This window comes from Eptatretus burgeri, chromosome 8, assembly GCF_056783735.1.
Source record: "Eptatretus burgeri isolate ZD-2024b chromosome 8, Ebu_testis_v1, whole genome shotgun sequence".
NCBI lineage: Eukaryota > Metazoa > Chordata > Myxini > Myxiniformes > Myxinidae > Eptatretus > Eptatretus burgeri.
The window spans coordinates 30,579,292-30,591,452 of NC_140968.1; the positions used below are offsets into that span (position 1 = coordinate 30,579,292).

At 43.2% G+C, this 12,161-nt stretch overlaps 1 protein-coding gene across 1 annotated transcript in view; it reads left to right on the top strand.

The window, feature by feature from the left end:
• The first annotated feature begins 3,462 nt into the window (after positions 1–3,462).
• The window catches only part of TPPP3 (tubulin polymerization promoting protein family member 3), a 52,119-nt gene continuing 43,420 nt past the window's right edge, over positions 3,463–12,161 (top strand). The window contains exon 1 of the mRNA XM_085891373.1: positions 3,463–3,621. The gene's annotated coding sequence lies outside the window, so the exon portion shown is untranslated. The remainder of the gene's footprint in view (positions 3,622–12,161) is intronic.

A 12,161-nucleotide genomic window follows, 5' to 3' on the forward strand; every position in this document is an offset into this window, starting at 1 on the left:
CGATCTCTCCTCGATCTAAACGTTATTGACCAAAGTGAAAAGGATCCAAAATAAATGGAATCACCGGAATTTCTGCCTTTGTGGATTTCTAATATGTTTATTTATTTCCCGAAAACAATTCCACGACCCACACACCACCTCCAATTATTTATTTATTTCCCGAAAACGATTCCACGACCCACACACCACCTCCAATTATTTATTTACCGAAAACGATTCCACGACCCACACACCACCTCCAATTATTTATTTATTTCCCGAAAACGATTCCACGACCCACACACCACCTCCAATTATTTATTTACCGAAAACGATTCCACGACCCACACACCACCTCCAATTATTTATTTATTTCCCGAAAACGATTCCACGACCCACACACCACCTCCAATTATTTATTTATTTCCCGAAAACGATTCCACGACCCACACACCACCTCCAATTATTTATTATTTTAAGTGGGAGTGGTGTAGGAAAGTGGGCGTGGCTTATGAAAAATATTGTGTGGCTCAGGAGGTGTGGTCAAACAAGAGCATTGAGAGAAGTTTATCGGGTTTTCCGTGTGTGTGTGTGTGTGTGTGTGTGTGTGTGTGTGTGTGTGTGTGTGTGTGTGTGTGTGTGTGTGTGTGTGTGTGTGTGTGTGTGTGTGTGTGTCTGTGTCTGTCTGCAACGTGAGGCTCCACAGCACAAACCAGCAAACCGATTATTTTTCAAATGGTAGTCCTTCAAAAATAGGGTGTCCATTTACCGTCATTTTTTATGAGGAGTGCCAGTTGGCAAAATACGCAATAGGAAAAATCTTACCAGGCAGAGGAACAATTGTATGTGAACCAATACGTCTTGGCAATGAATCTTCGTCGGTGGATCGGTCAGAATGAAAAGCATCGTATCCAGCGCTTCGATCCTTGCGAATCCCTTGTTGCCTACCGACTTGTCTTCTCGTTTGTTTGCTTGCCTGTTTTTGTCTGTTTGTTTGTTCGCACAGAACTTTCATGTTTTTCTCTGCAACCACTTGTCGGATTGAGACGAAATTTTCACCATTGGTGCGACTACTCATGTAGAATGTTGCAATGATAATTGTGATGTCATAGATCATGTGGTGTTGCAGTCATGTTGGAAAAACGGAAAAACTTTGGACCTGTGTATCTCTGAAACCGCACCAAGGAAAAAAAATGAAACTTGAAAAATATTAAGTGTGATTTTTCGAATGATGTCATGGGTGCCTTCGTGATTGATGTCACAATTGCATATGTAGAACGCTACATCCGATCATCTGAAAAATTTTCAGTGTCATCTCGGGATAAAATAGTCGACAAAATTTTTGATGACGTCATCGGTCACATGACTCGGCAGCCTTTTTTTTTTTTTTTTAAACTTCAAAAATCTTCTTCTATGGCTGAACCAGTCATCACTGCCAGCAGTTATAATTATGTCTCTTATCAATTACCTTAACACACCAGTACACAAACGCCACACAAAATACACCACACAAAGCTTCACAAACACCACACAACACACCACACAAAACAAGTCCTGGCAAGGGTCTGCAATCTCTGATTGCTCTTTTTCTTGTTTGTGTGTTTGTTATGTGGCGAATTTTTTTTTGCCTGTATGATGGTCTGTAGCGTTTGTCTGTTTGTTTGTCTGTTTTTCACACGATTTTTGGCCACAGTTTTGAAGCAATCGTTTTGATTTTTGGGGGGTGTGTCGGTGACCGGCCAACGAGAGCAACGCTTAATTTTGGTGAAGATCCGAATGCGGATCCGGATCTGAAATTTTTTAAAGTGATTCTTCAACACTGAGGGATTGGGTCAAAACGATATAGAGCACAATATCTCAAAACGTTATGGATGGATTCACACAAAACTCAGTGGACAGGTTGGAAGTGCCACGAGAAAGAATTGATTCAATTTCGGTGAAGATCCGAATCCAGATCTGGATACGAGAGTTATTTAATTTTTAACCGATTCTTCACCATGGAGAGATGGGGCTAAAAAAGTATATTGCATGACATCTCGAAAAGTTGTGGACGGATTTGGATTAAACTTGATGCATATGTTGGGTGCATGACAAGGACTAATTGATTCGATTTTGGTGAAGATTCGAATCCAGATTCGAGAATTTTTCAAGTGATCTTTATCATCGAGAGATGGGACCAAAAATTATAAATACCACAATATCTCAAAAAGTTGTGGATGGGTTATGACAAAATTAGGTGAATGGGTTGGTTAGGTGATTAGAACAAGCCAATTCGATTTTGTTTGAGGTCTGGATTCAGATCGCACCGATCAGTGGGATACAAAAGGTAAACTGTTCAGCCTGGTGGAGGTATGTGTTCTTCCGAGTGCTGTTCTAGTTTATTCATGAGAGTATCTCGCTGAAACCATCCACAACTTCAAACTGTTCGGCTTACAAGAGCAAATTCCTCCTCGGGAGCATCTCGTGGAACACTCAAAAATTCCACCATGTTGTTTGTATTGGACATAATAAATAGATGGGACTTCATCAGGTAACCTACGAAGTAATGTGAGTTATATGCAGAAAGTTATTAGTGACACAGTTAACTACTGGACCTAAACTTTCAATGTATTTCATCCGAACTTTGAAACCGCTGCACAAATGTTGCTCTATTTTACGGTCTCTCATATTATTTATGATTATCTCTCGGTATTTCCAGAAATCTCTGTGTGTCTGTGTCTATGTGTGTGTGTGTGTGTGTGTCCGCGACCGCTGTTTCTCGACAACCCCTGGTCCGATCTAATTGAAACTTGCCAGGAATATTGCTGGGGACCTGTGGATGTGCCTTTTCAAGGTTTGATATTAATCGGACAAGCGGTTCCCAAGTTACGGACATTTATTTACCAACCAATGAAGGACATGGTGCTATGACGTAACGAATTACGTCACAATTCTTTTTTTTCTTTTTTTTTTTGCACGCACGTTTTTTTTTTGTTTTGTTTTTTTGCACGTACGGGCCGCGAGAGCGAAGGAACGGCCTGTGTGGTTGTTTCTGGCATGTGGTTTGAGTTTTTTTTTTTTTGCACTTACGGGCCTGCACTAGCACCTTTTAAATGTATCATTCAATGCCAAAATTTAAACACCCTATATATTAAATGGAATGAATGCTTGTCCATTACTACCATGTTGGTGTGATGCTGGTGACGTCATCGACACGGTGACGTCACCCTGAAAGGGCTTCTTGCAACGCCATTCCCGCATCCAGATTTTTGGGAAAATGGACGATTGAACAAATCGTTCATGACGATCATACCTTGCAGTCGTGCGCCGTTTGCTGGCAATCAAACACCGTCGCTGCAAATCCGAGATGGTTGTGTATGCAGAAGGCAGAGATGTAATTGTGCTGGTTCTGAGACAGGGCGACTTTCAATAAGCAGCGATCGGGAGGGCGGAGCAAGGCAGAGATGGACACGCCCACACCACGCCCACACCACGCCCACACCACGCCCAGAGCGCGCGCGCGCTCTTCGCACCGTCTGCTCAGCTGTCAAGTCTGCGCAGGGAACTGCGGAGCCCCCCATGCTCCCGCGCCCCCTCGCTCCCCGTTCGATAACCGCCTCTGATCTCTCCGGCTCGTTTTGCACATCTCCCCAGCAAGAGCACGTAAGTTCTCTTTCTCTTTGCTCTTCAGCCGCAGAGTAGGCTGTACCGTCTGCAGTCATCTTGTCTGCCTTGCCTTGCGTTGCGTCTGTCCTGCAATTCGTGTTGTCCAACCCCCGTCCGACAATATTGCGTTCACCGTCATGTTTTGCAGACTGTCTTTATTTCACAATCGTGTTTTTCAGCCACACATCGCTATCCTTGCACCTGTGTATTCCCATCTCTCCCGATGTACACCTGTAATTACATTTGCCTCTCGAGCGTCCACAGGGACGTACGTACACGTTACGGGCTGTACGTTGTGTACGTGAACGCAATTCAAATCTGGAAATGACGAGCAATAAACAAACGTCACGAAGACCACTGAACTCTAAACATTGACGGTGTTGATAAATAAAATGGAGATATTGCACATCGGTGGGTGTGATCGAAGGCGCCGATGCGAAATTAGAAATTATTTCCGCTTTTCAGTAATCATATTATCAATTCCGCTATCGGTACACCTGTACACCTGTACAGTGTCATGTCCGCGTGAGTGTGTCTACGATATCGCTTGTACGTGTACCCATGATATCATGTACTCTGTGTCTGTGCGGATTGGACTACGCAGGACCATTTTGGACAAAACTTTTGTCTAGCAGTTCAATTATGACATCACAGCTGGATTTGTACAAGCTTGTTTTCAAAGGAAAGCATTCTTATAAACAAATACGCCGTCCAAAAGTCGAGCAAATTGACTCATTCCAACAAGTCTTATGCTGACGTCATAAATCCATCTTGGCCTGCACCAGGTCTCTTTAATCACGTGACCTTTTTGTCAACTAAACATTGCTTGCTTCGCAACACCATGTCGTTTGGGTAGCTATTTTGGAAGGTTTCGCCCTGGTTACATTTCCTTGCAAGTCACTTTGGTAACAGCAGTGATGATTAATTGCTATGATGCAAAGGTTTTATTTAATTTGATGTATTTAAATAAAGACTTGTGTCGTGGGAAGAGGTTCCAGTGCGGTGAAGAGGATCAGAGCTTCTCAGTGCCCTGTCTCTTTGCTGGAAGGCAGCAGGCCTCCCATTCATCACCAAGCTTGCTCGGCACAGGGCGACAGGCCGTCCCTGCTCTTAAATAGCCCTTGGTAACCCTACCGCCGTGGGGTGAATGGCAGCACCACCACCGCACGCCGATTCGCACCCTTGGATACCCCTCCCTGGAGCAGGCCTCGGGACTTCTGGACCCTCTCCAGAAGGCATTTACTGGGCCTGAGCTGTTTGTGTTATTCTTGTTCTCATTGTTTGGCCGACATTTCCCTCTTCCCTTGTCGGTCTGCGAATATGTCATTATAGCTTCTTGTGTGTCCGTGTCTATGTATAGGCGTGTACAGTATGTCCATTTGGGCGTGCACCTGTGTCCACATCCGGAGTTTGCTCAGGCTAGGCGAGAAGGGAAAGGTCTTTTTGAACATCCGATTTATGCTCGGCTTTCCTTGCTTCTGCAAATTTAAACAACTACTATTGCTTGACCAAATCTTCCATTTCAGATCAGTGTTGATGTCAAAAACAACGCCTTTGATTTGGAACGATGAAAATATATCCCAACACACATGTCCCTTCACTTTTGGTGCTAAAAGTGGACCTTCCAGGTTGCAAACCACATCACCTCTTCTTACCACAAGCAGGATAACCTTAACTCCTGAGGCTTTTTTGTCATTAAGTCAGAGGAGCATCTCCTGATGCCAGTGACTCGTTATTCATGATGATTGTTGTAGAACAGCTTCTTCATGTGGTGAGGTGAGGTAGATGTTCCTGGCCTTGTTCCTTCTGTCCTCGTACCTTTGCATTTCCTAAGCTACCCCAAGTCACACGTGGTCCTCGAGAAACCCTCACCTGCTCACCCTCCTAAAATTCAGACTGCTTGCCCACCTGATTTCATCCCACCATATTCTCCCAACTGTATAATGGTCTCCCTGCGTCCATTGTCTCATCCTCCTCACATCAGACTTCCCAATGCACTGCCAATCACTACCTCATACACAGCTACGATCTCTCAGACGCACATTAATTCCTTCCCATTCTATTCCTCTCTGAGACATTCTGACTCATTTAAGTATTATTCCTTCCATTCCTCCACGTGTATGTCCACCCAAATGCCCTTTGGTAGTTTATGAGCCTGATGCCCTCTGTCATTCAGCTCCTCTATGAGCCTAGACCCTCATACAATCTTATTACATAAAATTGCAAATACCATCCGTCGATTCACTGACGGTAATACAAAAGGGGGAGGGAGAAAAAGAGAGGGGTGGGGGGGAGAGAGAGAGAGAGAGAGAGAGAGAGAGAGAGAGACAGAGAGAGAGACAGAGAGAGAGAGACAGAGAGAGAGAGAGACAGAGAGAGAGAGAGAGAGAGAGAGAGAGAGAGAGAGAGAAGAGTGAAGAGGTAGAGGGGAAAGGAGAGACGAAAGAGAGGGAGTGAGGAAGGGTGTGGGAAGGGAAGATAATGTGAGGTGAGAAAAAGGGAAGGCAGACATGGAGGGGAGCGTTACTTACGATACATACCGTCTCATCAAAATGATTCTGCATAGAATAACAGTGAAGATGGAAACAAAATAATTTGTGAAATCCATTTTCTAAAGGTCATACGATGAACATGGCCTGGAGACAAACTCCATCTGGAGACAAACTCTCGTCGAGACATAAATACTGTCAGGATGCATGCGGAGCCAAGCTGTCTGGAGACAAACACCGCCCAGACACGTCCGGAGACAAACACTGTCCAGACATAACCACCATCCGGATATTTCCAGAGGGAGAGAGAGAGAGATTTGGGAGGAGGGTGCTGCACTGTATTGAAAGGGAATAGAGCAAGGTTATCAGAGAGAAGAGAGAAGAGAGAAAAGATAAATGGGGTAGCGGAGTCAGCAGAGAGAATACGCTATGCTTCATGAACAACACACACACACACACACACACACACACACACACACACACACACACACACACACACACACACACACACACACACACACACACACACACACACACACACACACACACACACACACACTTGGCCAATATCAGCAATTTTTCAGGAAGACAGATTGGAATCGGTGTGATTACCAACGACAGAACTTACTGCATACAACCCAGAAACCTTGAGTAGCTTTCACCAAAACACAACATTGTATTTCTCTAGATGTTTCAGGGATATGTTCACAAACATTATTCTTTATAAACAGCTGTGTGTGACAGGTGGAAAAAATTGGCTCAGTTATTTAGAAAACACGTTAATACAGCAAATGGCTTGGAAATTGGGTGTTATTTCACAACTCGCCCAGAAACGACGAAGCACGAACCACTCAATCAGGGTGACGGAGCACGAATCACTGACTCGGGGTGATGGAGCACAAACCACTCGCTCAGGGTGATGGAGCACAAACCACTCGCTCAGGATGATGGAGCATGAACCACTCGCTCTGAATGACGTGGCACAGCAAAAGCGTTTGCAGAGAGTGAACAATTCGCTCAGAATGACGGAGCGCGGTACCGCGATCGACAATGGGTGCTCGGGAAGTGGCTTAAGCACTCATGCAGGCACTCCAATTAAATGGTTGATAAGGAACGGTTGGCCAGGCTTTCAATGCATACCATAAAGGATCCCTTTAACTTCAAAGCCCGTTTTCAGCTCACATGCAGTAGTTAATGAAATATAATGAATTAATGAAATAAAGTGACTTCATCCATAAAATAGTTGCAGCTTCATGTAGAACTACCCTGGGGACATTGCAAAGTTCAATTGCTCGAGAAATAAACATTGCAGAAAACCTGCCATATTGCCTGCTCATCTGTGCATGTGTCACGTGGTACATCGGTTCGAGGTCCGCATAAACATTAAAACTTTTTTTTTAAACTTCCGTTTTTTTCACCAGATTTGCTTTGATTACCTGTAGAGCATGTCGCAAAACCTCTGAAAATACAGACACATATCTGGCGATGGATCGGCAGGCAGTCCCTTGGGGGGCAGGGTGTGAGGTCTTGCAGTGAATGCATTAAATCATGTAGCTGAATGAAGCTGGTTAATTTTTTTTTACGTTCCTAAATTTTTTGTTCACTCCATAGAATTCTCCAAACAGTTGAAAAAGATAAGTTTAATGCTTTGGAAATTTCACATTTTCTTGTGTATGTGCGGAGGAGGGAACATGGCCTTGCTTGCTCAAAGTAAATAGCTATAATCAGCTTAGTTATAAAACTCGTTTCGTTAAATTAAGAGATTACACAACAGATTTCGACACTTATTTAGTCCGGACGATATCCGATCCTCAAAACCGAAATAATATTTAGATCATGAAAAATCGTATCAAATAATGCATGAAATCACTCCAAGCTACTAATTTGAAAAGTTATAGTACTTACAAAAGTGATGTACACAACAATTCGTTGCTATGATGAACAGGCATTCGATATGAGTGAGGAAACTGAAAAATAAACTTTATCATGAAGAAATCGTTGTGGCCTGTTTCAGGCCAAGGCATGGTTGAGCAGGCCAAAAAAACATGGCGGCTTCACACCCCAGCGAGGGTTCCCAGGAAATGCCTTAAGTCCCAGAGACCGAGGTTGCCGAGGGTCGCCTGATGAAGGATATAATTAAGGCCGTTAATTGCCTTCAAAAGGGGTGTTTTAATTAACCCAAACACCCAATTTTCACTCTTTCACTTCTTTGAAGTTTTCTTCGTGTGCATGCAAAGTTTCAGGCTGCTAGATTTTATGGTTTTGGAGTTATAGAGGAGACACGCGCGCGTGCACACACACACACACACACACACACACACACACACACACACACACACACACACACACACCGCATTTTATTCGTATAGATAACTGCATTCATCCCAATCATCATTGTAAGATCGATAATTCTGCAGTACCTATCGAATTGGATCAAAATGAAGGTTAGAAGGAACAATATCTGGCCATCTGCGAGTGGATGCATACTGAACTGGGATTTGATTACGGATTCATCCCGCTGCTCGCATCACTACTGAAGGGCGGATGTGCTGCTGATGTCGTAACCCTAGATACATCATGGCAGGAATTTGTCATCTGGCCGAGCTGCCGGCACTAACTCACCTACCCCTTTTCAAAAGATCCTTTGCATCCATCAGCTGTTCATTTATCTGAGGGACAGCACACCATTTCATGCATCCAATGCCTTGCCTGCAAAGCACCAGCCCGGCAGTTTACATCGGATCAAGAATCGAACTTGGAGGAGACAGCAAAGTGACAAGTGCAATCTTGATGGACATCACAGTCCAGACTGTGGAGTGGAAGGAAGCCTCTCCCACTTCATTCATTTCGTAACAACAATCGTTGTTTTGGCCGACCAAGTTCACTTGTCATGCCACAACAGGATGGCCTTGGCATAGTTGGAACAGAAAAACTCATTGTTTGGTTCTGATTGCAAGCTTAAACCTGGCTGCGAGCAACACTTCGCACAAAACTATGTTGCACTGGTCATTGTAGCGTGATTGCGTGATATTTTTTGACATCAATGGGCCGATTCATCTCCCGATGCACCTTACCCACACTGCGGTGGACCTCAAACCTTATTGTGTAAGGGTGAACCTCTTGCTTGCATTGAATATGCTGTCTCTAACTTTTGCATTTGTACTTTTTTTTTTCTTCATGCCATGCTTCCAGGTGCTGACTGTGTGTTGGTTTATCTGTTTACTTGTCGCATACAGCAATTCTACCCTTTCATGGTGTACTTTTTTTTCGATGTAGGAGCGAGTTTTTCTGGTTCAAGAACATCATTGACTTTGCAGTCGAACCTGGCAGCATAATACCAGTTTCTCATTCAATTGAATAATTGTCCCCCGGCCCTCCGATAAGGTCGGACGCAGGGGACGTTAAAATGAACGCCATCCGACTGACCGATCATCTGTCCATGTACTTTGTGTACGCTATATTTCAAAAAACATTGAACATTTAGCTTTCATATTGGAGATATCTATTCCTCATGACATTAACTCAACCTGATTAGATCACTGCTGTGATTGGCTGAATTCTGTTGCCAGGGTGACCATCTCAGTAACTTGGCTTGTGTACGTAATATTTCACAAAACGTTCAAGATTTAGCTTTCGTATTCCACAGATCTATTCCTCATACCACCCAATATGTGGGGGACCGAGAGTATCAGCTCTTTGTTTGAGTCCAGTGTTGACAAGATAATGAAGATTTTTTTTTTCTCAGGTTTCTTATGAATATATTTATAGGTGTTGTTTTTTTACTATCATCTTTCTATAATTCCAGCAATGTGTGTGTGTCTGTCTGTCTGTGACCGCTGTATCTCGACAACCACTGGTCCGATCCAATTGAAACTTGCCAGGTATATTGCTGGGGACCTGAGTATGTGTCTTCAAGGTTTGATATTAATCGGACAAGTGGTTCCCAAGTTATGGCCATTTATTTACCAAACCAATGACAGGACACGTTGCTTGGCGTTTTGCACCCAGCGCGTTCTCCATTACGGGTTACAACGTATGGACTTCTGGATAGTGATGACTTACTGTATTCTAATAATTTCTCAATTTCTTATGCGCATTTATAGATTATCACAATGCCCCAATCCAGTCATCGTTTACGAGAGCGAAGGAACGGCCTGTGTGGTTGTTTGAAAGTTTTATTTTTTTTTTTTACACGTACGGGCATGCGAGAGTGAAGGAACGGCCTGTGTGGTTGTTTCTGACACGTGGTTTGAAAGTTTTTTTTTTTTGCACGTATGGGCATGCACTAGTCTTATTAAAACATGTTTTAAAAAACCAGACACTTCAATGGAGATTTGACTGTATTCTTACCATATGGCCAAGCACAGCTGCTCAGGTGCCCATGCAAATGACAAAAATATAAGTACATGTTGAAAAAAAAAAAATAATAATAAATAAATAAATAGATGATGCTTTTCTTTGGAGTAACAAATTAAAGGTGCTAGCATTCTTATAAAGTATGGTGTGCGACATATTATGGCTGTAGTATCATCATCATCATCATCTTCATCATCATCATCATCATCATCGCAAGGATTATGCCAGTTGTTTGCCATTGCCTTCCCAGCAGTTGGTCAAGGCAGGAATTTTTAATATTTGTTCAGGATTCCAGCCATAACCCACCTCCTCTTCACGAAATGCACCGTGGGATCTTTAACGTCCACCAATGACCAGTGCCAGCAGACAGGTCCTTCAGTTTAACGTCTGTCCATCTGAGGGATTGGCGGAACGCATTGATGCCTTGCCCTGCCTGGACAACACCAGGATTACAGTTTATAGCTCAGCCAAGATTCATATCCAGGCTAGACAGCTTCGAGGCAAATGTGCGTACCTTTGGGTCATCCTGCCAACCTTATGTGGGAACTTATTCGGTGACTTGATAGCCTCGTACATTCACGAAGGAACTCCAAAAGCAATTGTCACAGTGCTGTGAGTCAGTGAATGAGTGAGTGAGTGAGTCCACATTGGTTCTCCAGGTCTACTGTAATCTATATAGTTCATTGTAAGGCATTTATATAATATTATTACATCACACACATGCTGATGTGAGCAACATTTAATATAGGGCTCTAAACTGAATTATTAAAAAAAAAATTGTTTTTCATCGATACGAGGGTCACACTCAGTGAGTGGCTTGGTGTGTGAAAGGGGTTGCCGAGACAACAGCCTCTTGAGGCTCGACATTGTTAAATGCTCTACCCTATGAAAACTGGTAACCTTCTTTTGATTTGAGTGCATATTTGACTGGGGTTCAAGTATACATTTTATCAACCGGTTGCATCGTATCAATAAGGCTGATGCCGTGCCGCTTAAGATTTTGCCAGGAATTTGGTATTTTGATGGTTTATTGACAAGTATTGGCCAATTCTCTTCTTTGAAGGGTACCCTGGGATCTTGAGAATATCCACCAAGAATACATACAGATTGCTGCCTTTTCATACTCTGAAGGATGATGCAACACAATGCCTGTGAAGCACCAGAATAGTAGTTTCGAGTCAGCTCAGGGATTGAATCCAGACTGGAGAGCTCAATAGCTTGAACGTTACCTTTAACCCATCCTGTCCCTATCAAACTTACTCTAAAAGACTTCATTTTAAAGATTCCATTGTAATTGTTTCTTAGTCTTGTCAAGGCTGAAGTGCATTTAAGTATTAGATTTCTTGTTACTCCTTTTGAGACTCAGAAGAAAAATATGCACTTTTTTTTAAAAAGAGAGACATTAAACTTAAGGCTTTCTTGCTTAACTGCCATTTTAGTAGTAGTGAGCCATACTTCTGAAATATGAACAATCCAGTGTTGCTACATAAAGCTAGTTCACCTCCTTTCTTTAATCCATAAACAGAATGACCTGCCTGTCCAACCTGCTTTCTTGTAGTGGAGACGTTGTGAAAAACCAAGAGAGAAAAGTGTATGGGTGGGGTGGGGAAGGGTGGGGAGGACGAGGGACTTCAAAGAGGAGCTTGTACAGCAGCTCCACCATAACAGCTGGCCCCTCATTTGAGCTGATTA